We start from the raw sequence: 27,603 nt of genomic DNA, 5'->3' as shown, positions 1-27,603 counted from the left end.
GGACCTTGTGGTATGCAGCTCACCAAATGTTTCAGCAATGAACCTTCAACTCACTGAAGTGCCTTAATCTACTTGTTAAGCATACTGACCTTTTATGCTGATGGACCAACCGTGCAAACTTTTTTTTTTCGTTCTTAAGTACCAATTAGCCATTATGAAAATGTAAATAAACGTTTTTAAATAATAGACCACGATGTCAGCCACTGCATAACATTGTAGGTGCACACATCCTCAGCCATACATACATTTGATTTCTTAGAAAAGATCTGGAGCTTAAATTGTTAACTGTGGAACCCGTAGAATTGGGTTTTAATCCCAACCCTCTGACTTCACTACACTGGGTAATCTTGGGCAAATCCGGTAATCTTCATTAATATGAATCCTATCTGAATAGTCTGAAAAAGATGTGAAATAAAGAGAAGCGCTCCACTCCCCTGGGTACCTTGTGGCATACCTGAATGTTCAGTGTGACATAAAACACCACATAATTCACCGCCATATAGTGCAACACCAAGCAACATAATTACACTCCGCACTCAATACAACATGATTCAACTCCACATAATTACACTCTACTCTATACCACATAAATGCACACTGTATAAAACCACTCTATACCACTTAGCAACAATCCACATAAATACACACCACACCACATAACTCCAATCAGCATAATTTCACTCAACGCTACACAGTTCCTCACTACACAATTGAGCCCCACACATTTCCATTCCTCGCCACATAATTCGGCAACAATCCACATAATTCAATAACACATCACATACATCCAATCCACACGAGAAAATTTCACATCATGTAACAAAGTTCAACAGCACACCACATCATTAAATTCCGACCCAACACCACATACTTCCACTCCACACCACATACATCCACTCCATAACAAATGGGTAAAAGACATTGGTAGTTACAATGCCAATGGCTCTTACTCTTGTAAAGGGAGACCTATTGGTTTTGCCAGTGCTTGTTTACAATAGGATAAACCAGGTATCAAGTTGCCCACCTTGGGGTAATGCCAAAAAGAGCATGTAGTCATGTGTTCACTCTTAATCGTGTAATCACAGCGTAGAGCATCACCAACATTCAGTACTGGTCAGCTCTCTGCTCAACTGTTACTATAGAAACCGCTGGATCACGAGTTCCTCATGACATCTCAAGGTTCTGCATGACCTCACACTTCCACTGTACATATGTTAGTCATACTAGTGAAATCACCTGCATTTGCTTGGCGTGATCCGCGTTTTACTTCTACTCACCTGTCCGATAAAGTGCCCCCGCAGACATGGGCGTCCGCAGAAATGTTTCCAGGGGGGGGCAAACTTTTTACTTCATCACCGTCCTCCGACATGATTGAGCACAAGTATTAAATACATTTTTTTAAAAATCTATAACCACCTCTCTCTCTCCGTTTTCTGCTCTTCTCCCTTTCCCTTCTTTGGAAGTGAGCAGAGCCCATTGTTATGTGAGGTCACTCTGTTTTTAGGTCTCGGCTAGAGATGGCTGCGCTTGCGCAGTCTCGCTCGCGAGACATAATGACTTGGGTGAAGAGGGGCTTGAACCCGCCCCTCTTCTTCCCTGTTCTCCATTGGCTGGCCTAGTAAATGCTGGCCAGCCATTGGAGAAGAGGTCCCGTCACTCTGATCCTGCCCCGTCCTTTTCGGATCGGGGGGCGTGTTTTTTGCGAGAAGTCTCAGGGAGGAGACAACAGCAAAACACGCCCCCCAATCCGAAAAGGACACTCCCTTTCTCCGAGGCATTTTCTGCTGTGCCTCGGAGAAAGGCGGTGGTGTCCCGGCGTTGCTCCCTCACCTCCCGGCTCCTCCACGTGCCTCATCCCCTCTCTATCATCTCTGGTTATTCAGGCGTTCGTGGAATAAGCTATAGGCGGGACTTTGCTTCGACAGTGGACACGTCATGGTCAGGCAACACGTCCAACCAGCATCATTCTGTTGGTTACCTGGTCCGGTCCTCGCATGATACCTATGCCTATAGTGCCTGTCCCTGTCATGGCAAAATACGTGCTTTATTATGCCGTCGAGCTGTGGGGTCCTCACTGCAGGTCATAGGTCGACACATCTCTGAGATAGACAGTGTCGGGTTGTTCTTACCCACTCACAAGCCGGGATACGTGACGGGCTCCTTTCCGGTCTAATCAAGAGTCCGTATGTGAATGCAGCAGTAACCCCAATCACCACCTCAAAAGAAGGGGCTTACCAGCCACGTTGCTTAGCAACTAGTGGAGGCGGAGCTGACCAGAAAAGTGACGGCGCTGAGTTGCTGCTGGTACTGCCCGTCTTAGTATCATGGATGCGCAGTAGCTGCCGGTGCGCTTGGCTGAGACTCCTGCGTGCCACTTAACATTTGTTATTCCTGGGCCCTCTTCTGCCACCGGTATACCCGCTCTCCCGACCATGGTGTCTCCCCTTGCCTACGCGATGCTGTGTTGAGATCTCGCCCTCATGGGGCTCCTACGGATCATGATGCCGCCTAAGTTGCAGCTGCTTGGGGTGCTGGCCTTCGGAGTGGCCATGCTCTTCTTGGAGAACCAGATTCAGAAGCTGGAGGAGTCCCGGGGCAAGCTGGGTAAGAACATTCGCGGTGTACGGATAACGGTGCCAAGGGGTTCGAACGGGATTTGTACAAATGATAAGTGGGGGTGTTATGTTGCAAGATGATCAAGCGTGCAAGATGATCAGGGTGAGGGAATAGTGCAGAGCATCCGAGGGAGGCATCATTGCAAGAGTATCGGAGGCACTGCAACTGGATATTGGCGGGCAGTGAATTTAATGAAATATCGCGAGGAGGTGTAGTGCAGTTTGATCACTGCCATTGATTTGGATTCTGGTTTCACCAATTCTCTCCCCTTTCAATCACAATTCACTACTTTTTCGTTGACCTCTGGCTGGCATTCAGCTCCCTGACTTCCATTCACTCACACACTCTGATTCAGGCCGCCTCCAGTTTCAACTGGTTCTTGGTGAGTGATGCCGCATTGTAGTGGTACAGAGTTTTTTTTAAAGCTGGCTCAGTTTTTGGAGGTGTTCTCACAGTGGCTTATACTGCAGGAGACACTGCCCCCTGCACACACGCCTCCCCTCGCTCCACCACTCCAGCCCTCCATAACCCCCTCCCTGGCTGGCTGCCTCCTTGCTCCATTTGCTTGCCCGGGCTCCTGTGTGTGTGTATTTCCTAGTGTGTCTGAGTGTGTGTGTGTGTGTGCATTTCCTATTGTGTCTGAATTTGTGTGAGTGTATTTCTTAGTGTGTGCGGTTGTGTGCGTTAGTTACACGTGCAAGTAACATGGCCTATGAGACGTTCAGGACACTGTAGGCAGCTGCCTTGTGGCGACCACTCGTGGCCACAAAGTGCCCCAGATGGCAAGAAATGGCCTGAAGTGTCCTTGCGTAGGGCCCCAAGCACCCTTGTGCCCCATCTCCTCTCGCACCTTTCTTCAGATGAATGGCAGATTCGCGTGCTCAGAGCTCATGGACGGGTGTCGGGGGAGTGTGCACGTACGTGCGAGCCTGCATCCTGCGAGAGCTCACTACACTAACACGTCTGTCGGTGTGACCTGAAGGCCAGCCTTTCAGCCTTCCGAGGGTGATGAAATGAGTCCCTGTGAGTTGGTTAGCAGCGCCTCCATACTGCTTGCACCACGTCCAGCAGTGTACGAGCCCGCCTAGCCGCTTGAAGTCAGCACAGTAGGCGCTATGTTAAATAGGGAGTCTCTGAGATGAGGGGGGGGGCTCCCACCTGCTGCGGTCCCCTCACGTGAAGAAGGGCTTTGGGCAAAGAGAACTTCATTGTTGTCATTTCCTCACTACAACGAATCCACGTTTGCATCTAGTTCACGTTACGGTGCGAATATGTGTACTTTTTTTTTTTTTTTTTTTTTGGAAAACCTTTATTTCAAAAAGCAGAACACAGCTATTCAGCCGACAGCCCGAAGGTTCGGCAGCATGAAAAGTCAAATACAGTGATGTGTCCCCATTACAGTGCAGAAATTAGTGCAAAGGTCCAATTTTAAATAAACACAAGAAACTCACAGCAAACCCCAGCAAGGCAGAGACATTGAAAGCCCATGGTGAAAGCCCCCAGGGGAGGCCGGACCCCACTCATCTACTAATTACAAAACAATGTACGGAGGAAGAAGGGGGACAGCAGAGGCCCAAAACGGTAGCTAAAACCAAACTATGCTGGAAAGAGGGTCAGGGGGAAAGCTGTTCCTCGGGAGGTTCCAGATCGGGGGCAAGACATATTCCCCCCCTGTATTGGTTCCACCGCCCCCAGATGGCGTGCCATTTCCGGGGGCGGCCTCTGGAGCAATAGACCGTCTTCTCCCTGAACATGCTCCAGTCCATGTTCTCTTTCCACGCGGACAGTGTAGGGGGCCCCGAGGAACCCCACAGACGCGCAATATCCCTTTTAGCGACCATATTACCCAGGGTCACCCATTGGGTCTGCGCCTCATCAAGGTCGGTGGGCCCCCAGACGTTCAGGAGGCAACACCGCGCCTCCAGCTGCACAGCAAGGCCCGTCACCTCCCCCATAACTGCATGGACTCTCCTCCAGAACTCCACAATGACACCACATTCCCAAATGATGTGAAGGAAAGTACCCACCATACCACATCCCCTCCTGCACAGGCCGTCCTCTGAGAATCACATGTGGACCAGCCGTGGCCCCGTCACATAGACCCGGTGCAGTATTTTAAGCTGCACCAGCCGCAAACGCGACGGGATCGCAACTTCCTTAGGAGAAGAAACCGCAGACTGCCAGTCCTCATTGTCCAACTCAAGGCCATCCCTAGTCCACTGTTCTCTCAGCCCCAAAAGAATATGTGTACTTTTTAAACCCCAAAAGCATACTTTCACTGGATAGTTCCAAAGCTCAAGTCGTGAAATGCTCCCTCTTTTAATCTGGGGCCCCTTGTTCTGGCGCTGGGTGCGCATGAGCACGTGCGCGCGTGCTTGTGCTGTTCGTGACCGCCCTTACCCCGGGGGTGACACTGTGTGTAGTTGTTGGCTTGGATGAGGGGTGAGGGCTCCCAGCCTCTTCCGTCCTCCACCCATTTGGCTCCGGGCACAGACGCTCGAAGAGCCACGGCTCAGGCCCGGAGCACAGTATTAATGCTCGGAACCCACCTGCCTTTAGGAACCCTATGCGGGGTCAATGGGACCCCTGCAAGTGCCTATGGGAACCTTGCACGGGCCTTCATCTACGGCGGGGGCACGGAGCTCAGTGGGTGAATGCATCCACCGGGAGTTGAAATCCTGACGGGCCTCTCAGCCGCTCATCCTTCCGGGCTCTGGGTAGCAATGAAGTTCTATAGCGCCATGAGGTCCCAGCGTTCTTTATATGGTTTACACATACACCAATTGGGTAGTAAGTAGCGGCGTGGAACATTTTTATTACGTGTATGTGAAGTTGCATGTCGGAAGAGTTGACTGTGGCCCTTTTAAGGTCTCGGCTAGCGTAGGTGGCTCTGTGTGGGTGGCTCTGTGTGTGTGGGTGACTTTGTGTGTGGCTCTGTGTGTGGGTGCAAATGCAATAGGTCTTGCATTTGAGAGAGATTAAGCTATTGACATTGTAAATAACCATGCCGTTTCTTTAAATGTTTTTAAAACATAAACAAAAATAATGTCATGAGCAATGCCAATAGCTCTAACTTTAACAATGCCGAGACCATTGCATTGTAAATGCTTGTTTTGTTGTGAGCCCTGCAGGATGCTCTGCGTTTCATTCATGCAGGGGCAGGGCTCACTTCACACCTCACCCCAGTTCAAGTGTCTGCCTAATGCTGTTATCATGCAGATGCAGCGATTAAGCTAAAAGAAAGAGATAAAGGGAAAGCTAATCACGGCCACAAACCCTGCCCTGCCCAGTCTGCAGCACCTCAAAGGGATGCGGTGTCATGTTGCCATTTCAGCCCATGGCAGCCAGGCCCAGGAGAGGGCTCCCCCCTCACCCCCCCCACCCCGCCTTGTGTCTTTCACAGTTCACCAAATCTGCGAAACAAAGGGAGGGGGTTGCCCACCTGTAACTACAATGGCACCATTTCAAAAGCATGATGGACTCGTGGGGGGCCCATTCTAGTTAGACAGCCGCGAGGTCCAGCTGCCCACACTGCCCATGCCTAGCGCCGGCCCTGTCTGGGCCTGCACCAGAGATCCAGGGGGGGGCAAGTGCCCGCTTTGCCCCCCCCTGCGGACGCCCATGCCCGCAGACTTTAATGGAGTCCCCTGTTCTCACAATCGTCCAAAAAGAATTCATTCTTTATTGGCCTAACAGAGGTCACTCTTAAGTGTCTGACTTCACCCACATTTCTGAGGACAGAGGGCGATAGGTATGGTTAACTAGAAGTCACAACAAAGCATTGCTACAAGTCCCACAAAGTAAAGAAAACAAACTAGAAGTCACAACAACGCATTGCTACCAGTCCCACAAAGTAAAGAAAACACTTGGACTGGATGAGTTACTCGCTCATAGAACTGGCAAACTTGAAAGCCGTACATGCTGAATTTGCTTTTAATTTTCCCTAAGCTAGTACTACAAAAATGCAAATCTTGGGACAACAGAATATAAATGTTGCCCCCTCTCCACGTCGATTACTGTTTAAATAGTGGTTCTGGGTTTCAAGCCTGTTTCAGGAATTCCCCGTTGTTTTAACCCAGTCTCCCCAACACTGACCCGCTCTCAAGTTCCTGCGACGCTCTTTAACGCTGCTGTGGTTTTCAGCAGGAGTCCCCGCTCATGTTGCAGAATTCGGCTCTCACGGCATGCCCATTAGTCACAGGGGTCCCTGCCCTGTAGCATGGCACGCATTGACTCGCAGCTCATGAAGCACCGGCTCACGTGCGGCTGGACCGTGCCTTTGGAGCAACGTAAGAAGTTTCTTCCGGTGCAGTTTAAGCCACAGTGGGTGGGGCGTTGTTTGGGGGCGGGTCTATTTTTCCTAGTAATATTGCATTGCAGCGATTGTTGGGAAACTACTCAGACGCTGCCAGTACCACCCCTTTTCAATTGTAACCAATCAGTTGAAAAACTGCTTCTGGTTTCCGACCCAAAGTTTAGAATGTAGAAGTTACAGTAGGAAGTGGATACCGGGTGTTTAAGATATCTTTTGCCCGAGACGAAAGGTAAGTTATTCCTCCTGGGACTATTATCTGATTCAGGAGTCTTGCAGTATGGTTTATAACCTTTCGTTTTCCTCCTACATACTTGGCAGCGTTCTAAGGCAACAAGGAAGTGTTCAGTAGTCACCCCGAACTTCTATAGATGGCATCACCGAAAATGACACTGTGTGCAATGTGACGTTAGGGCTGATCAGAGGATTACCGAAAGTTACGTCACTTGAAAGCAGTTGAAAGGAAATTACGCGGCGCTAGACATTGATGGCATCATGAGGAATACACATCATGGCGCACTTGAGTAGCTTTTAAACACTTGCGAGCAGTAAATGCGCCACCACCAGCACAAATACCCACCCCACCGAGCAGTGTTGTGTGTACTATGTCAGATGTTGTGATTCAGTAACCCCACAACCTTGTGCGAGGAAGGCATTTGGTTCCATAGTTGCCAGCATTGTGAGCAAGCAGAGGTGAGAGTTTCATTTTTTTTATAGCTTGAGAATGTTATTATGCGGCATATGGCTACATATTTTTTGATTGTATTACTTCAATATTTTGTAATTTTTACACACGGTAATACAGTCTCTGGAAATATTTCATTTCATTAGTACCAGTTTAACACCCAATTACAGCTTAAATAAGCAACTGAAAGATGACCTGTTGACCTCTGCAAAGGGCCTTCAACTGTATGCGAACGCCTGTTTTTTGTTTTTGATTATGCAGCAGATGACAGATTATGTGGCAAAGGTCGCATAATCACATAATTTCAGTGGCCCTGCTTATAGGGCAAGATGCCTCCTAAGCAATACCTAGTCCCACTTCAAAGCTAGCTCTGCTTGCCTTTCAGTGGCAGACCAACCACAGTCACCCAGTGAGGATCCGATCTCACATGTTGAAGATATGGTGACCTGCAAATTATGCCACAGAGTGAGGGTTTGCTACTCATAGTTGAAGCCTCTGCAAAGACCCAATCTGTTACGTCTTCTGCTTCAGAAACCTTTGTCTTTTGATGGGTTGGGTAGGAGTGGGTCCTGAGGCAGTGCGCAGTACAAAATCCCAACCACTCTCTCCGGCTCTGCCCCTATGTGGCTACTTATAGGGAGTGGCCTGCTCCCCTTCACCAAAAAAGCCCTGCTCTGCCGTTTATCCACTCCCACACAATGGCATTGGCAGGTCTGATGCATCGCCTGTCAGGAAATCTCTGCATTCTCCTATAAGCCCGTCTGCTAGTTGTCCCTAAAACCTTTGACAACCTTGAAACTGAGCATAGGCATGAGATGCCAAAAGCTGTGGCATATCACATGTGGCATAAGTTCCCTTCCTATGCCAATTAAGCTTTCCTCAGTCCTCTCATCCACGTCTCTGCTTAGTGCCATGCTGCTCTTCTTTCTGCATAGCTGTCAAATGTCTCCCACGTAACATGAAATCTTGAGTCAGTCCTGCATTAATAGCCACTTGTGTAAATTGTTTAGCCTATGTTCACAGTGTAAAATCGGTCCAAGTCCCAGAATGCAACTCGGTTATGACCCAAGAACTCAGACGGCAGAAGTTGTGGCCCTTGTTATTTGACCATTTGGAGCATATAGGCTGCCAGAAGACTTTCCCTCCCACCCAACGGTGTATGTTCGTTTGGTCTCCTGCACTCGGCCCCAAGCTGTTTATTTTCCTTGTTTTTGTCTCCTGCCTGCTGCCTTTCTTTCCTTTCCCTGTGCTTTGTGCTTCTGTACCCACATCCCTGTTCTGCTGTTCTCTCTCTGCTCCATACCCTACCCTACCCTGCCCTTGTTGGCTCATCCTTCTTTCCCTCTGAGCATGAGCAAGCGGACACATCCAGTCATGGGGTCGTGGAGCCAGCTCTCTGTGCTATCCTCCTGATTAGTGGGCACACTGAAAGGCTGCTTGCGTGCTCTCAGCTCTGATCTGCCTTGTTCGACTGCACTGATATCTACTTATTTTCCTTTGCATTATGTGCATGATCCTGCAGGGCCTTAAAATGCCGAAAGAGAGGAGGCTTAAATCAGTAAGTGGTAAGACTGCACACACGGTGCCTAACTGTATAATTGGTAGGGTCAGCAAGTATGTGATTCAGCTGGTCTTGTTCAGATCAGAAATGAAACTCTATAGGTATAATGTACTGCAACAAGTGTCTCTATTTATTGCAGGAATTGCTGAGAGTGTGAAAACTCACTCCATTCCTGTTTTCTATCTGATATTAGAGCTAAGCATAAGGGAACAGGCTGAAGTGGGTCAGGTCACAAGGGAAAGAAAGGTAGAGTTTAATTTTGTGAGCGCTAGACAACCTAATTAAGTTGAGGGAACTGTGCTAAGCGCCTGCATCAATGGAGAACACAGGGTTTCTTCAGTGACCTACAGGTGGAGCTCATATCATAATGTGTTCGTCCATCATATCCTGTGCTATCCACATAAGTCTTTCATAGGAGGCTATGTGGTACAGCTCTTGCAGCCATTCCATGTTGGTGCTGTTGTTGATGTCCTGTGGTGAAGGATGCATACTTTGGTAACCGCCAGCAAGGTCAACATCCATCGTCTCTAGTGAGAAAATGTGTCTGGAATGTCCGGGACGTCACGTAGTAGCTGAGAGGGGAAGTAGCTACATTTGTTTAGGGTTTTCCACACATTAGACCAGTTTGAATCACGAACTGGACAGCTCCACAGTATTTGAGATAGTACCTTTTTCATTTGATTGTATCTCCAATACAATGGGTGCCGACCCAGCCCTTCTGTATGTTTAAACTGGCATCCAGTACTATTTGTGTACGGTTTTGTAATAGGTACATTTAAGTCTCGATTCCTGTAATCCCTGATGATGTGTTTTAGCTTGGAGGATTACTATTTCAATGCACTCCAGAGATAGTGTGGATTATCACACCATCCATGTCTCAGCTGCTGTAGGGTTGGAGGATAGTTCAAAAATGTTCGTGTTGTACCGCCCTTACACGACTCATCTGTGTGCACCCAATGTCTTAATGTAAGAGAATAATTCGAAGAGAACCTGCCCAAGGGATCTGTGATAGGATACAGCGAGAATCCGCTGCAATCGCTTTTCTAGAAAAAATACTTATTTTCTAGAGACCCCTCATCCACCAGGGTTACCCCTAGGTGGCATGCTTCAGCATTGGGGTTCCCGGGAATAAAAAAGTGGCCCACTAGTTAGGTATTTTAAATTTTTTCCTTTTCCACTCCCCTCCCTTTCACTTCACTTAGTCTACACCAGTAAGTGCCCCTGCGTAATCGCAGCACACCTCAAATCCGTAGAGGATTAGGATGAACCCCAATGATGAAGCATGCCCCCTAGCGGTAACCCTGGTGGGTGAGGGGTCTCTAGAAAATAAGTATTTTTTCTAGAAAAGCGATTGCAGCGGATTCTCGCTGTATCCTTTCACAAAACCCTTGGGCAGGTTCTCTTTGAATTATTCGATTTTTGTTTGGTACATAACAGTTAGGAGGATAAACCTAGCCTCTACATCTACCTCCCTCCTTTCTTTCTTTGCTTGTAACTTCATGTAAGAGAAACCAGTTTCGTGTAAGACAGGTGAAGTGAGGGTATCCGCATGGTCGCTCCTAGTCTGAGCTTCAAACATTGTATTAGTTGACAGTAACGCCAGTGCTCGTCAGTATGCCATACTCAAGGCTCAAGTCCTCAAATGGGAAAACATATAATCTATCAGTAATTTATCAAGCATGTTTAGACCTGGTCTCCCAGTTAATTTGTCGATTTAATATCGAGCATTTTGACATTGTGGCGGAGGACTGTGTAATCAGATCAATTGCCAGTGTTTTGTGCATGGAGTGCCAGGCTAGAGGTAGGGAGCTGCGTTCTAACACTGCCCAGACTTGATACAGCCATTGAAATAGGTTTGTGTGTAGAGTTGTGGAGGTTTCTCCTTAGACTTGTTTCCGTTCCATATGAAAACCTTTATCCAGTCGCCAATCCTCTTCAATAGATCATCATTATCATCATCATTCTGGATTTGTAAAGTGTGGCTAATCTCCCGTGAGGGTATCCAGGCGTGGAGAGTACTGCTGCAGAGGCTCAGTCGAACATGCAGGTCTTGAGTTCTTTTCTGAATTCCATTAGAGAGGATGAGGTCCGTAGGGGAAGAGGGAGGGCGTTACAGGGCTCGGCTATGAGGTAGGAGAAGGAGCATCCTCCACTGTTGCTGCTGTGGATGCCGGGGGTGTGGCGGAGGGAGGAAGAGTGCAGGTGTCTGGAGGGATGGTGGAAGTTCGATCAGTGGTTGGTGTACTCTAGTCCTTGGTTGTGAAGGGCTTTGAAGGGGTGGGTCAGCATCTTGAACTGGGTCCTCTTCTCATGAGTGGGGACCAAGTGTTGGGGTGAAGTGGGGTTGCTCCCGGAGGTCTAGGACTAGTCTGGCTGCTGCATTTTGAATCATCTGAGGTCTCTTGAGGAGGTGCAAGGTGATTCCTGCATAGAGTGTGTTGACCTAGTCCAGTCGGCTGGTGACCACGGCCTGTGTGACAGTGCGCTTGGTGTTAATAGGGAGCCATCTGAAAATCATGCGGAGAGTGAGGAAACAGTCGGCTGAGACAGCGCTGAATTGTTGTTTTCATGGTAAGCTTGCCGTCCAGAAGGATGCGGAGGTTGCGGGAGTGGTCAGTCATTGTTGATGTGGGTCCTAGTTCGGGGGGCCACCAGGCGGCATTCCATGGTGAGGCGTTTCCAAAGATCAGCACTTCCGTCTTGTCTATGTTAAGGTATAGGCAGTCATTTCTCATCCATTCAAAGTCGTTCGTCATGCGTCTGTGGGAGTTTGTCATTGTTCTGAAGGGAAGAGGATGAACTGTGTATCCTTGGTGTAGATGATGTTGAGTCCATGCAGTCCTATGACATTGGCCAGGGGAGTCGTGTAGGTGTTGAACACAGTCAGACTGAGGGATGAGCCATGTGGGACACTGCAAATGTTGTTCTTAGGTTCCGAGGTGAAGGGTGGGAGGCAGATTCTGTGTTTTGCCTGTGAGAAAGGAGGCGATCCATTTGAGGGCATCTCCTTGGATTCTGATGTTGTAGAACCCTCTGATCAGGGTGTGGTGTGATACTGTGTTGAATGCTGCTGAGAGGTCGAGGAGGATCAGGGCTGCCACTTTACCTTGATCAAGGATGGATCTAATGTCATCAGTGTCTGCAATTAGGGGGGTTTTGGTGCTGTGGTTGGTGCGGAATCCGGATTAGGACGAGTCCAGAAGGTTCTGGTTCTCCAGGTGTTCTGCAAGTTGGCAGTTGATTGTTTTCTCAAGAACTTTGTCTGGGAAGGGGAGCAGAGAGATGGGGTGGTAGTTCTTGAGATCTTTGGGGTTGGCTGATGGTTTCTTGAGTAGGAGCTTGACATCTGCGTCTTCCATTCCTCGGGGAAGGTGGGCATGGTGATCGAGGCGTTGAGGATGGAAGTGAGCTTACTGCTGATGGTCTTGCTCCCGAGGTTGAAGATGTGGTGGGGGCACGGGTCCTTGAGTGCTCCTGAGTAAATAGATGTCATGATGGCTATGGTATCGGTTGTATGACATTACCACGCCTTCCTTCACCACTCACGTCTTTACATCGCACATTTCACAACGCACACCACTACCACACATATAAATGAATTCACATTACAAACACCTTCACCGCGCATTCCGCCACCACGCATACTTTACCACGCTTACTGCCTCTGCAAAAATTTATCACAGTGTAACACTGCCACCTATTGTTGAAAATGTATACATTAACTCTTAATACATTGTTTTTATTCCGTTTGTCGTTTACACTTTAGTTAGTAATTGAACATGTTATATTTTTGGGGGGAGACCTCCATATCCCCCTTTAATAATTATGCTCAAATGTGTGGTTTTGTCTTGCGATGTAAAGACTTGCGTGCCAACAGTCTTTACAATCTAAAAAATGTGTGGAAAATGTACTACGAAGTAAAAACTTCGGAGTAAAGGTGGTTTCCCATGGTGTCTTGTGTGGTGAGCTGGTCCCAGGTGGTGAGCAGGTGGTCGTCTTCTTCATTTGTGGGATTAAGCTTGCTAAGGAGGTTGGTGTCCTGGGGATCGAAGTACTATAGATGGTGGAGATCTTGTCGAAGAAATCCTCCAGGGAGTTGCAGAGTTCCTGTGAGGGGGTGATGGCGTTTCCGGTGGCTGAGAGGCTGCCAAACTTTCTGACGATGTTGAAGAGCCCCTTTTTGTGGTTTGAGCTTGCTTCAATACGGTCAGCCAGGGTGTTTCCTTTTGCCTTTTTTCCATGTTGGTGGTATTGGTTGAGGGCTGCTTTGAAGGTTGTTTAGTCCGTGGGCTCCATTTTCTTTGAAGTCTTTTGCAGGTGTGTTTCATGATTTTTAGTTCTGTGGTTTTACCAACTAGCCTGCTTGAAGGACTGTTTGGGTTTTGTGGGTTTGCAGAGGGTGACTGTCGTCGCAGTCTGTGAACCAGGTGGATACGTTCTTGACTGCCTGTTCAATGCTGGCTGTGGTGTGAGGGTGGACATTGTTGAGGGCATCAGTCCATTGGGTTTCTGAGATCTTCCAGCTGTGGTGTGGCATGCTGGATGGCTTATGTGCGGTGGTGGGGAGTCCTGATATGGTGAAGCGGACGATGGAGTTGTCGGTCTAGGAGAGCTTGGTGACATGGCTATACTTGATTCTGTCGCTGGTCATGAAAATCGGGTTGATTGTGTGTCCTGCGATGTGGGTGGGGTTGGTGGCCAGTTGCTTGAGGCTGATTTTGCTCATGCTTTCCAGGAGGTTGGCGGTGTTGGTGTCATTGGGGTCGTCGAGGTGGAAATTAATGAGAAGATATTAATAAACATGAGAAGATAATAATAAAGAGAACCTTCCTATTTTGTAATTTCCAGGAAGTCATTTTCAGCCTTACAGTGTCAGTGTGTTCGAGTCATAGAAAGGCTGTAGAGGATTTCAGTCATGTACATAGGAATAGTTCCCTGTTCATAACAAATTAAAGGCACTGTTGCCTGCGACTCCCTATGTTTGATTTGGGATGCAACGAAGCGGCTTGTGTTTTTTTCTCATTCTTATAATCGTACGATTTGAATCAAGATAGTGTTCTCTGCTTTGCCTGGGGAAAAAAGGAATTCAGAGAAAATATTTCTTTCTCCGATAAGTTGTTCCAACAGATTTCTATTGTAGATCATGGTCACTGCTCTAAAACAGAGTTCTAGTTTTGTGTCTTTGCCCTTAATTTTTCCGCTGGGCTATGGCAACATACCGTTAAAAGTTGCTTTTCCTGCTGCTCACAAAATTTGAGGGGATTCAATGGAGTTGTAATTTTCACCTGGGAACATCCAAAGCTTCAATTTTGAGATATTCATACACTAAAGGCCTGATTAGATCTTGGCGGATGGGTTACTCTGTCACAACGTTGACGGATATCCCATCCGCCGAAATATAAATACCATAGGATATAATGGGATGTATATTTCGGCGGACGGAATACCCTTCACCATTGTGATGGAGTAACACGTCCGCCAATAACTAAATCAGGCCCTAAGTCCTCACTGATGGTAAAGGTCTGGTTTGTGTCAAAGTCAGTTGTTACTCATACATTATCAGAAGTCCTAATTTCCTGTTTTTCAAAAGAAATAGACCTCGGCCAGATGTTAAAAAGGAGTCTATGTGGTAGCTCAAATCATGCATATTAGAGACGAAAGTATATTTTTTGTCTGGTTTGTTAGTCTTCAGATACCTACAAGGGCATTTTCTTGTGAGATGTCCCACATAATCGCCCTATCTTGGGAATTATTCTTGGCTGGTGGCCGGAGCTGTCCAGTGACAGGTCTAGGGCTAGGATCCAGTTGCCTCTTTTTAGTGTGTTCCACTGTCAGTACTTGCCAGGCGTGGCAGGCCACTGGGTAAGCATTCTTATGGGATTAAGGCACAGCACTGGTTTGTATCGGTAGGATTCAGCTTCTCCAAGTGGGCCTCTGCCTCGTTACCATGGTCCACGGATCACTGCATCATTATGCTGACCATCATAGTCTTTTTCCCAAAAAAAATCTTCTTACTGAGATTTTGCTTATAAAAACGCAAAGAAATAGAAAAACCGCAAAACTGCGCCGCAGTCCAAACCGTCAAGATCCATAAGGCCAATACATTGTCTCAGTACACGAATGAAAACAAGATATAATCGTAGCATAAATCGATACCAGTATTAGCAATCAAGTCAGTGTCTCAGTTCTAGACAAGAGTCCTTTTAGATTGGAGTTGGTTAAGTGACCCATCCCAAATATTTGGATGTTTTCCTGGACAGCCCCAAGCTTTATTTAGTGTCTCTTCAGGCACTGCATAGATATCTGTGCCTTTGTACCACTCTTCCATAGGTGTACAGTGGGAGCTCGCCAATGTCACGCTACATCTCTTGGCGATTAATAAACCAGTAAATCCCACATTTTCTGCATGCCCAGTCTCCCCCTCATCTGACATTATCCCAAGCAGGGCGACTCAAGTGTCTTTAGTGAGTGACCTCCCACTGACATGTGCAATGACATTATGTATTCAGGGACCCAAAGACAAGTGGCATTTGAGGCTTATAGAATCCTTGCTTCTCCTCATCTAACTCAGTCTAGAGGATGTGAAGTATAGTCGATGAAAGTACTTGAATTGTATTAGGCCTAAACAAGCCTTTATAATCAACTGATGGGCCACCATTTTACAGTCCTTCTCCTTAGGTTGCCCAGGTCCTTTCCCCATTTGTCTTTTGGGTCATGGAGTGGATCAGGTGTATTCATAACCAGTGCTCTATAGACACAAGAGACACCCTTAGCCTCTATCTTGTCTAGCGCTAACTTTGATTCAAGTGAGTTAAAGTCCGGAACTGCCACAAAGTCAGCCCAGTGTTCTTCCAAAGTATGCCTGAGTTGTAAGTATTGGAAGAACTGGGAATTGTACAAATCAAATTCTGTCCACAGTTGCTCTAATTACTTCTTATTACTTGTCTCCCATACCTGCCCCACCTTATATATCCAGCGAGCTGGGACATTGACTGTAACCATGTGCCGTGCCACAGAGATGTCACATTGATTATCCGTTTATGCCAGCCGACCAACTTCATCATCTGATGCTAACACTCCAGTAGGATCCTGCTGACCGGAGGGGCAGAGTGGTTCTCGCACTATGCATTTACAACAAGAAATGAGAAATGCTCTGTGTTTTCATCTCAAAGGCATATGACTGGATCCGCCGTGTCTGCAAATAGTCAATCATTTATGAGGATTAGTTGAGCGGCTCAGTAATAAAGTTTGATGTTGGCAATTCCTGGTCCCCGGTTATAGGAAGATTGCACACATTTGCTAAAGGACACTGTAGGAACCACCCATTCCCATAGATGACTCAAGATTTCAGATTGCAGACAAGTGAGGAATCTGTCAGAAAGGGAGAAAGGATAATTGTGGAAAACATATAGCAATTTGGGAAGGGCTACCGTTTTGAATAACGCCGCTCCCCTTCCTGTAATAGAGAGAGGCAGTTAGCTTCACCTATGCATGTGGGATCTAATTTTACTTAGTAATGGAAGACTATTGACCTCCTAACACCTTGTCTAGTCTTGCGTGATGTGCATACCCAGTATTTGAACTCTGACTGCAGTCTCAGGGCACAATTAGAGATCCAGGTGTCAAGAGATACCGCACCATGCAGAGGTACTAGATTGGACTCCCCGCCTAATTGACCATTAGGCTGGATGCCTCGTCAAATACCTCCAACATGTGGAGGATCCTGGGCTTAGGAAAGTGTGGTCTACTTGTGTATAGTAAGACTCCGTCTGCATATAGTTTAGTGTGGTCTTTGAGCTCACCAGTACAGCAAACAACCCAATACTGAGCATCAATCCTTATTCACATTGCCATAGGTTCGATAGCCAAGGTGTAAAGCCATGGGGACAAGGGACAACCCTGCCTCCTACAGCAATGAATTGCACATGTGTCTGATAGGACAGCTTTAGATCGGATCCTAATCCAGGAGTAGGAGTATAGCAATTTCACATACTACCTGAACAAGGGGCCGAAGTATACTTTTCCTAATGCATTATATAGATAAGACCTACCCACAAAATCAAAAGCCTTCTCGAAGTCCATTAATAATAAGACTGCCAGCTCCTCTAAGCGATCCACATTAGCTAAGGCTTTCTGCAGCATTCTTATGCGGTGCTTTGTTCCGCCTCCTGGCATATCCATTTTGATCCTAGTGGATCAGAGTACATATCACTGTAATCAGTCTATTTGCCAGAGCTTTAGCCAATATTTTCGCCTCTACTTTATTCAACGAGATTGGCTGATAGGCAACTCATTCAGTGGGGAGGGTAAGCAAGAAATGTGCATGTTCTAATTAACTCTTTACAATGCATTTCGCCCGGTCAAGTCAAAGCCCTCAGAAACAAAGGAGAAAGGCCAGCCCTCTGGAGCCAAAGACAGGTGAGGCTCACTTTTGAAGTTTTGGTGGGAAGTGGTCAGGCAGCTGCGTCAGTTGGTAGTGGCACTGATGCTCTCCGGGACGGTTTTCATAGACCACTTGAAGTGGCTATGTTTAAGTATACCGGAATGCTGTACAGGAGAGTTGGGGCCGGGGTAGAGAGAAAATGTGGCATCCTAGGATTGGATAGAGGTGTGTCATATTCATGTTGAATGTAATGGAACCTTTGAATCTAGGTTCCTTTGGAATGTTTTAGTTTGAATGCATGGTCAGTTTGTGTCAAGGCTGGCAAGGAAAGGTCACGTTGTGCAGACCGATTAAAGTAACACTTGAAGACAAACTGAGAGCGGAGTATCTTTATTCACCACAGTTTTTTGGCGATGATTTACAAATGTGATATAGCGTCAGCTTGAGTATTGCGCCACCCTGGAATGTGTTCAATGGAATACTTGAAGTCTTGCAGGCGAGCCACCAATCTTGCCAACCTCACTCACCCCTTCACAGCCCCACCAGGAGTCAAGACTTTCATCAGAGGCTTATGGTCCGTCCTCATCCTGAAATTTATACCCCACAGATAGATCCTGAAATATTCCGCTGAACAACCTGCCGCCAATGCCTCACGCTCAATGACCGAGTAATTTTTAGGTCTCGCCAGAGCCAGCGCGCATGCGCCACCCTGCGAGGCTTTTAGTAAGGGCTTTAAACTCGGAACACACGCTTGTGCGCTTTTTTTTTTCCATCACCCGCTATTGGCCTTTGAATGCAGTTGGCCAAAGGCGGGTGCATGTTCCGCCTTCTCTCTCCCCTGGCCTAGGGAGCTCGGGAGCGAGCAGTGGCCCTGCACTGTGCCTGCTGCATTCCTAAATTATTTGCATTGAGCACACCACTCGTGGCTTTTAAAATAAAATCCTTTTATCGCACGCACGCGCACCACTCCCTAGGACCCGTCTGTTTCCAGACCGCTGGCAGGGGGTTGACTCCGGGCCCCCGTTCCGGGGCTCGGCTCGCTCTGTGCATGGGTGTGTGTGTTTTATTGCGCCTCTGTTCTCTGTTCTCCACACACGCAGAATTGTCTACCTGAACGTGGTGGGGATGAGGTATGTTTTATTTACATGTTGTCTTTGTGCAAAGACAATCTTTTTTTACTGTCCTTATAAGTGTGTTCTGCCCTTCGCGTGTAGTGGTTTGGTGTGTGTTCAGGGTTATATTTTCGCCTCTGGGTGTACCATCTCCTGCACTGTGTGTGCGCTTGTGTGTTGCTTACAAATGTACCCTGTGCCCTAGGCATGTCCTGCTGTGCTTTGTGTATTTACATACCTCTCCCTAGTTTGTGGCACTCAGTGTGCAACTCGTTACGGCCCTCCCCTGACTACGTCGTATGCCGGACAAGGAGTAGGTGTGCACGTGTGTGTTTGCTGACAACTCTGAGCGTGTAGTGCTTTACTGTGTGTGTACACGCAACTGTCCTTTGAGTGTCTGGGCCTCCCCTGGACAGACTGGCCCTTCCTTGGACAGACTGACCCTGCGTGTGTCTAGCAGCCTCCATGGCCCGTGGTGTCTGTGTGTTAACAGCCCTCCCTGGACAGAGTGACCCCAGCTGCTACCGTTGTCTGTCTGTGTTTACAGTCATTAGCATTTGAACACAGACTGCTCTGAAAACACAGGTCTCAAGATGTCCGCCTTGTCTGCGGGTGGACCGGCTGACCCCGTGCACCCGGGGCTGCTGGGCACTCAGGGACCCTCGTAAAAGGGCCAGTTAATGCCCCACGCCACGGACCACAGCCCCTTTACATGGAGGGTGCAGAGTAAGCAGGGACAGACACCCTTTAATGACACCCTCTTCTAAATAATTAAACTGCAGGGGGGTCTGTAAGCAGGCACGGGGGGGGCATTTCTTTAAATTCCTATATTATAAGATTGAACCAAAGCACACGTAACCTCAAACACAGAGGAGCAGGCGCTCGCCCTCTGTCTGTTCTGTACAGGGGCCAATAACTGCAAATGATTCCTAATTAATAGACAAAGAGGAAATACGTCATACCGGTCTTTCCAAAATATTAAAACCTGTATTATGATGAGTAATAAAAGCCGAAGACACAGAAGTCCAGGTGAGGCTTTATTCAATACAACCACAGACAGGTTAAAAGGTCTCAACAGCAGCGCATCCAAAGGCAGAATGACTCCTGACAATCCATGAGGTAATCACGTTCCAACATCACATTCCAACATTCTACAGCTAGCTCAAGCAGGTTAATTACAACACATCCCCCTTTAAAAAATTATAAAGAAAAACAAATTGAATATGTCACTGTACAATGACCTATAACATAAGAAAGAAAATAAAGAACAGGAACTAAGTAGAGAAAGTTACTAAGCATAAGCAAATACAAGAACAACAGGAGGAAATGAAACATTAGCAAACAAGAACTACTCTAATACAAAACATAATCCTTAAATTTCGCAGGTATGTGCCTGCGTCTGTTTGAATAACCAGTGTTTTTGTCTCCTTCCATAGAAACAAAACCACAGGTAACAGCTGTACAGTGAGGTGTCTCAGTGAACTTAACCAGTCTGGACATACTCTAGGTAGAGCCATTGCCTAGAGTCACAACATTCTTCTTAATTGCGATGATGACAAAAGGGCCTAGGAAATTAGACAAACCTTAGTGACCATGTTTAGTCTTTTTCACCAAAACACTGTCTCCCAGATTCCACTTTCTTTCCCTGACTGACATCTTGTTGTCATACCGCAGTTTATATTTCTGCTGGTATTCAGCAAGTTTGGTTTGCCTTAGTTCATCAGTCACAGCACTGTTCTTCCAAATGGGGAGCCATACTGGATTAAGTTTGGAGTTTGCTACCCTGCCTCTCAAAGCTTCAAAGGGAGATTTTTGTGAAATGGCTTTGGGAACAGTGCGGTGTGCCCACCAAGTTTCCCTCATGGATTGTCATGAGTCATTCTGGCTTTGGATGCGCTGCTGTTGAGATCTTTTAACCTGTCGGTAGTTGCATTGAATAAAGCTTCACCTGGACTTCTGTGTCTTCAGCTTTTATTACTGGCGACGAGTTGCTCTTGATTGGGGACAAGTGTGAGCAACCACCGATTCCCATACGAACCCACCCACACTTCCTTGTCGATTTTAGGATTCAGTGGGAATACTTGAATGCAGGTACTTTGGCTGAGGCAGCAGACATCGAGCTACGTTGCTTTTGGACAACGAAACACACGCCGGAGCGTATGTAGTTGAAAAATGTATTGATTTTCTATCCAGAGTTCCAACCCAAAAGTAAGTGACAGTTGTAGGTTTACTTTTGAATCTCCGCCATCGCATGCTTGCAGCCAGCACTCCCGCATTCCAGGTACGACCGACGTCTCTGCATTCCGTGCACCTCTGACGTTCCCTGCATTCTTTTGTCATCACGTTGCACTGATGCTGGACGTATGCGTCGGGTCACGCAACGTGGCGGCCATCTTGGTAATGTTATAATTCCTCAATAATCAATGTATTACGAATCGAACAGTGAAACAGATGGTACTTTCAACGCAGCGCGACTCGAACGGTAAGAAAAAATTAGTGATTCTCACAGCAACTTATACACGTGACTGTCTCCTCAAAATAAGATGTATTCACGGTGAGAATTTCATTTTTGTGTTTTAAGTATTACGATTTTAGACATTCTGGGCCAATTGTTTTCCACTTCACCCAGCATACAACTAACTTCCTCACTCACCACTATCTGCACCTTCCGAACCTTGTGCTTCACAGGTATCACTCTTGGCTTTACTCGGATCTTGTGCACAAACCCTTTCTAAACACCCAACTCCTCGGGAAATACTTCTTTCACCTCTTCCAGAATTCCTTCAACATTCTTCTCTTCCACAACCATGACCTGTTCTGAAGCTCTGCAATTCACAATAATACAAAGATCATACTGATGCATCCACCCTAAAATAGGTGGTTCACTGTCAGCCACATATATTTTTCCGTGCATTTCATGAGTCTCGAACTCTATAGATCAAAACCATCCTAAAATATAAATTTCTTCTCCCCGATACCTTCCTGGACAAATATCTTTGGGTAACAAATCAGTATGTGGCCATGTTTTTAGAAAAATTTCTTGGAATGATGGTATGCCTTGAACCAGTATCGACCATAAGTATTACTTTAGACTTTCCTATAGTAAACCATATTTTAGGCCTAGTTTTCCTCCTCTTTGTGCCCTCTTCATTTATCCCCTAAGCTCAAAATGCAGTCACTGCAATCTCCGCGCGCAACAACAAGCTCACGTCAGAGGTGTGCTGCAAGATGACCAAAGCCATGGGGTCTGGGGAATGCACTAGGCAGGGTATTCTACTTGTTTTCTGTGGAGGGACTGTGGAAGATGCCCCCAAACAGAAGAGTGCATCAGGAGCCCTGGCATAGGACAGATCTGTTGAATGAAGCCTTAAAAATAAAGTCCCCCCCCAAAAAAAGCAAAGTTAAAGGTCAGCAGGCCTGGGAAAAATGCTCCTGGTGGTCAGAGCTAGCCGTCAAGAGCGAAACAGGACCAAAATCATGGAAGTCGCCCTACAGGATTAGAGAAACCTAAAATACCTGGAAAGGTCTATACCGAGCAGCAAGAAAACGAGCACAGAGTGCTCTGCTGCTTATTCCAAATAGTCCCACAGGGAAGGCCAAGCCCTCTTAGGTCAGCCCAACCCCCTTTTAAGGTCTCGCCTGGCGTGGGCTGCGCACATGCGCAGTCTCGCTGGCGAGATTTAATGATTTGGGATATTTTCTGTAAAGGGCATTAAGCCCCGCCCTCTTTTTCATTGGCCAGCGTCACCGTTTCTGCTAAACGGTGGCCATCCATTGGAAAAGAGGCGTAGGTGATGTTTTAGTTCGGCTCTCTGAGCCGTCCCATTTGGACGGGCTCGTCTGCCTTCCTTCTGCCGTGAAAGCTTTCTTATCTTTATGGGGCCATATGTTTCAAAACACATTGCCCCATAAAGACAAGAAAGCTTTCACTACGGACAAAAGTGAAAGCGGACCGTGCTTGTTACTATATGTTCCACGGGGTAAAAAACATAAGCGAATGTTTACAAGGGACATAAAAATGCAGACTGAAAACAATAAACAAGATTTGCATCTTGTCAACTGGAATTTTCACCACAGCGCTTGGCGACGGCTTCAAGGTGCTGCTTGGAGATTGTGCAATACACTACAGGTTGGTGACCTCAGTACGCAGAGCCGCCGCTGTGAAGTTATTTACGTTTTACCTGCTCACTGTACGATTACAGAGCTGGGATAGCTGCGCGGCTGCTCGATGAATCAAAAGGCTTGTAATATGAAAGTGTCCCCCGAGCCCCCAGTCTGCTCAGACAGACAGTGAGCCTACAAAGAGCGCCTACCAGCCTCTGCTTCCGGGCGCGTCGTCGCCTCTGCTCCCGCGCAGTCCAGGGACAACACGCGTCGGTTAAGTTGCCGAAGGGCGCCTTGACTATCCCCAGATTATCACTGATGTGTGTGTGTGAGGGAAGCTAAGCCTTTTTAGGTGCGGTTAAGAATTCACTCCCACCACTCCCTGAAAACCGAAAGAATTTGGCAGCGGGCTCCGCTCGTCTACCTGTACAATTGAGGGCTGAGCACTAGGCGGTGGATGTACCAAGTCCGCCAGGAGCGTCCCGGGCCTGCCCTTCCTGGCAAGCATGCACACCTACTCCTGGAGGGGGAGGGGGTAAACAGCGCCCTGCACATCTTGCGGCACTCTGAAAAGACCTTAGCCATACAAAAATAGCACATATTCCTCTGTGGTAGTCACTTTATACGCCAGAAATGTACCTCCTCTCTCACTAAGCCCGTGCTATAGCTCACTGAAAGTGAGATCCTGCTAGAGCGATATGCCCTAGTTTAACCGGCAGAGCTGACCCAGCCTTTCATCTTTTGGGAGAGGGAGTGTAATCCGCGCTACAGCCGAAGTTTCACGTCATCTGCCATCCAAAAATGGCAACTCTCCGTCCTCTTTCAGATTCATGTACGATTTTTCACAGCAACGCTTTCGCAGGAGTATACTGAAAAGTCCACCCAAAACATGATATACATAAATATTATATTAGATGTTCATTGTCTCTAGCAGTTTGCTACATCATTCTCAAGAAGCTCAGTGGGTGGACCAATCAGTGTAGGCACCGGGTAATTTTAGACATGCAGGTTATCGGTATTTCATCTTGCAGACGTAGCCCCTCCCCCCTCGTTTCTAAGGGCGGTGACACCTTTGTTATCTGTGTAGTCTGGGCACAGAGATCTGTCCAGCTCTTTGCTTTTGAATCACTACATATGTATCCTGTGCAATGTGCCTGCGCATATGAACATATGTAGGAAGGGGCACGGGCACTTCTTATGCCCGTGTTTTAAAAAGGGCGAGCTGGGCGCAGGCCCAGGGCGCCAACCTTTAGATGGGCGCATGGAACTCTGTGCTTTAGATGCCTGTAAACAACAGCGTCCTGTTCAGTTTGCTCCAATTACTCATATTAAAGTGTTTTTAATAATTTAAACGTGGCGTTTTCAACACCCCATCAGCCCTCTTCTTACCCCCTCAACTCCGTCTTACCCCTCGCTGCCACACAACAACAACACCCCCGCTCCATCGCGACTGGGCTAACCTGCACGATCCGGGTGAGTTGGGGGGAGGAGTGAATATATTTTTATAAGAATTCAGTCACTCCTCTGGCGTAATGAGCCAGGGACTGATTTGGGAAGACGAAATGCTGCACCCCCTACCCGCTGCTTCACCAGCCGCCGCGAGGGAGCCCGAATACTTTCCGCCCAGGGCGCTCTAGTCCAGCAGAGGCGGTCTCTGTCAGTTCATATATACATGCGCTTACGTACATATGCACCTGTGCCTATGTACCTCAGCTACTGGACTCATCAACCTGCACCCATAAGTCTGTACATGCGCACCTTTACCCGCCTAGGTCTTTACGCGCATGTGTACAATTACTTGGATATATGAACCTGTGTAAATGTAGCTCTGCATGGGCACCGTCACCCGCTCCTATGTACCTGTATGTATGCGCATAAGTACCAGAGCGTACGTGCATTTAAATCACGTGTGCCTGTACACGGGCATTGTCACCCGGCATCTATGCACATTTATGTATGCACATAAGTACTTGAGCATATGTACTTTGAATCAAGTGTACCTGTGCTCACCCGCACCTATGCAGCACTCTGTATGCACGTAAGTACTGGAGCTTCGGTGCATTTAAATCACTTGTGCCTGTAGTTATGGTAATGCCCAGTTCTGTGTATGTTTTCCTGTACATGTAACCTATGGACTAACATCTATAGAGGGACATGCCTGTGTACCTCTACATATTTGTGCTGTCCCATGTGCATGCGCATATGAGGAGACGTACATAAGAACTTGTGCTAACATACATTCTATTGTGCAATTCTGCGGCCAGGTACCTGTGCATACTTACTATGCGATGTGCATATGTACCCATACGGAACATATGAACTTGGTACTTGTACATGTGCAAATAAGTTCTCCTACCAGTGTGCATTTGATCCTTTGAAGTGCCCCTGCACCTGTGCAGTTTTGTGTCTAAATGCCGGCGCATATGTCCCTGCATACCAATGTACGCATATAGCTTTATACATGCAGATAAACACCTGTATATGTTAACTGTATAGGTGGACCTGAAGAACAGCCCTTTAGTAATCTGCTACTGTGCATTAGTATATCTGTAAGATGAACCTTTACCTGTACATGTCCAGTAAGCTCGTTATTGTGCATTTTTTAATGTTTGCACAAGTAAGTGTTACAGGTTCTGTCCAGATCTGTACCTATGCGTGAACACCTGTGCACGGTATTTCATCGGACTAAACTTTACACAGCACTTCCTTACGCACTAAACCCATTCCAAAGGGCCGCGCGCCTCTCTGCATACGCCCATATGAACGTGCACCTGTACATATTTATCTGTACTTATATACGTGTGCATCTGTGCACGTGCCTCTTTACAGCACTAACGTAACTGTAGCCACGTGCACGTGTTGTTCGTCCTGTGTACATTTCTATGCTCTCGGCACAGCTTTAAAGTTGCGTCGACGGCACTGCGCTCTCCACTAATCCTAAAATGTAACGTATAATGTAGACTTGGGTAGAAAGACTCGCAGTTGAAATAAATACAAAACTGGTCTGTTTTCTTGACTTTCTGCTTGCGAACCCCCGCCTTCGACCACATCATCACTCCGCACCACTACAGCATCACTCAGGGCCACCACAGCATCACTTAGCACCACAACAGCATCACTCGGGGCCACCACAGCATCACTCTGGGCCGCCACAGCATCACTCGGGGCCGCCACAGCATCACTCGGGGCCGCCACAGCATCACTCGGGGCCGCCACAGCATCACTCGGGGCCGCCACAGCATCACTCGGGGCCGCCACAGCATCACTCGGGGCCGCCACAGCATCACTCGGGGCCGCCACAGCATCACTCGGGGCCGCCACAGCATCACTCGGGGCCGCCACAGCATCACTCGGGGCCGCCACAGCATCACTCGGGGCCGCCACAGCATCACTCGGGGCCGCCACAGCATCACTCGGGGCCGCCACAGCATCACTCGGGGCCGCCACAGCATCACTCGGGGCCGCCACAGCATCACTCGGGGCCGCCACAGCATCACTCGGGGCCGCCACAGCATCACTCGGGGCCGCCACAGCATCACTCGGGGCCGCCACAGCATCACTCGGGGCCGCCACAGCATCACTCGGGGCCGCCACAGCATCACTCAGGGCCGCCACAGCATCACTCAGGGCCGCCACAGCATCACTCGGGGCCGCGTCACAGCATCATTCTGCAGCGTCACAGCATCAATCCGCATCACCACAGCATCAGTCAGCAGAACCACAGCATCACCCAGGGCCAGCACAGCATCACTCAGGGCCAGCACAGCATCACTCAGTGCTTCTTACACTTTTTAATTACGACTTCTTAGCATGCTCTACAGCACAGCTTAGAAACATTGGCAAAGTCAATAGCTCTGCCTAAACACTTAAAAGGCGCCCCAATGCATAGTCAATAGGTTTCGCCTTTGGGACATTATAAGTGTTTAGTTATCTAGCACAATATCCTTCATTAAACAACATCAAGTGTTGCATGGCTAAACACTTATAAGATCCCAAAAGCGAGACCTATTGGCTATGCCAATGCTTGTTATTACTTTTAATGGGGAGGGATGTGCGTGGCTCTCACTCTCCATATGCAGTTATGGCCCCAGAGTCCTCCCTTCCCAGGGCCTTTTGCATCGAGGATTGTGCTGGGAGGCATGCCCCTAGGACCGAGGAGCAAGCCAAGTGCTCTCCTGTCCCCCCTGACCCCTGTGCTTATATCTAGGTTGCAGGCTTACCCAGCACCCATTATGTGAACTGCTCTGAGGGTGTCACTAAAGGTATTTCTATCAATCGAATATGTATGTATTTGTAATTAATATGTAGTCTTTAGCAGTGTGTGTGCAATAAAGTACTTTTTATTTTTATGGGTAAATGCACTGATTGGACAATAATGTATTGAGTGTTATTGATGCATACCAGCAAGCTTGGGGAACTAGCTCACACCACCTCCCCTGAGTAGGCCTTGGACTTCTCTGCTTCACGACCCGGAACGGTTCAAGTGCTACAAAGGATTGTATGGTTCTCAATAAAGAGAAAGTTGCTTATTAAGACTCTCTACTTAGGAAGGACTCACAACCTCCGCAACTAATAAATCAATTTCTTACAGGTGGCCTATCGTGGAAATGGATCTGCACTTTAGGTGTCTAACTCCAAGAATCACAACTGGTGACTGGTCTGCTATGGTGGCAGACGTGCCATCCCATGTTCTTCACCCAAGTAGCATCTCTTGCAGCACATGTAGGAACTATTTTCCTGGGAAGATTTGTTGCCACAACCAATGACTTGTGACCAGGCAGCCAAACTTTGAATTACCCGGGAAAGGATCTGTCTCTCTCCACTAATTCT

General features: G+C 47.7%; 2 protein-coding genes across 4 annotated transcripts in view; one reads left to right on the top strand and one right to left on the bottom strand.

Moving 5' to 3' along the window:
- Positions 1-6,884, bottom strand: part of PUS7L (pseudouridine synthase 7 like) — a 109,626-nt gene extending 102,742 nt beyond the window's left edge. The window contains exon 1 of the mRNA XM_085653047.1: positions 6,712-6,884. The gene's annotated coding sequence lies outside the window, so the exon portion shown is untranslated. The remainder of the gene's footprint in view (positions 1-6,711) is intronic.
- Positions 6,885-6,989: 105 nt separating this feature from the next.
- The window catches only part of IRAK4 (interleukin 1 receptor associated kinase 4), a 216,578-nt gene continuing 195,964 nt past the window's right edge, over positions 6,990-27,603 (top strand). The window contains exons 1-2 of one of the 3 annotated variants that reach the window (XM_085653049.1): positions 7,028-7,160; positions 7,250-7,621. The gene's annotated coding sequence lies outside the window, so the exon portion shown is untranslated. Of the gene's footprint in view, positions 7,161-7,249; positions 7,622-27,603 lie in introns of all 3 variants that reach the window. The other 2 variants (XM_085653048.1, XM_085653050.1) reach the window with 2 other exon arrangements.

This window comes from Triturus cristatus, chromosome 4_1 (assembly GCF_964204655.1).
Source record: "Triturus cristatus chromosome 4_1, aTriCri1.1, whole genome shotgun sequence".
In the NCBI taxonomy this organism is placed as follows: domain Eukaryota; kingdom Metazoa; phylum Chordata; class Amphibia; order Caudata; family Salamandridae; genus Triturus; species Triturus cristatus.
Note: the sequence above shows the minus strand (reverse complement) of the source record. Positions and strands in the feature narration are given on the sequence as shown.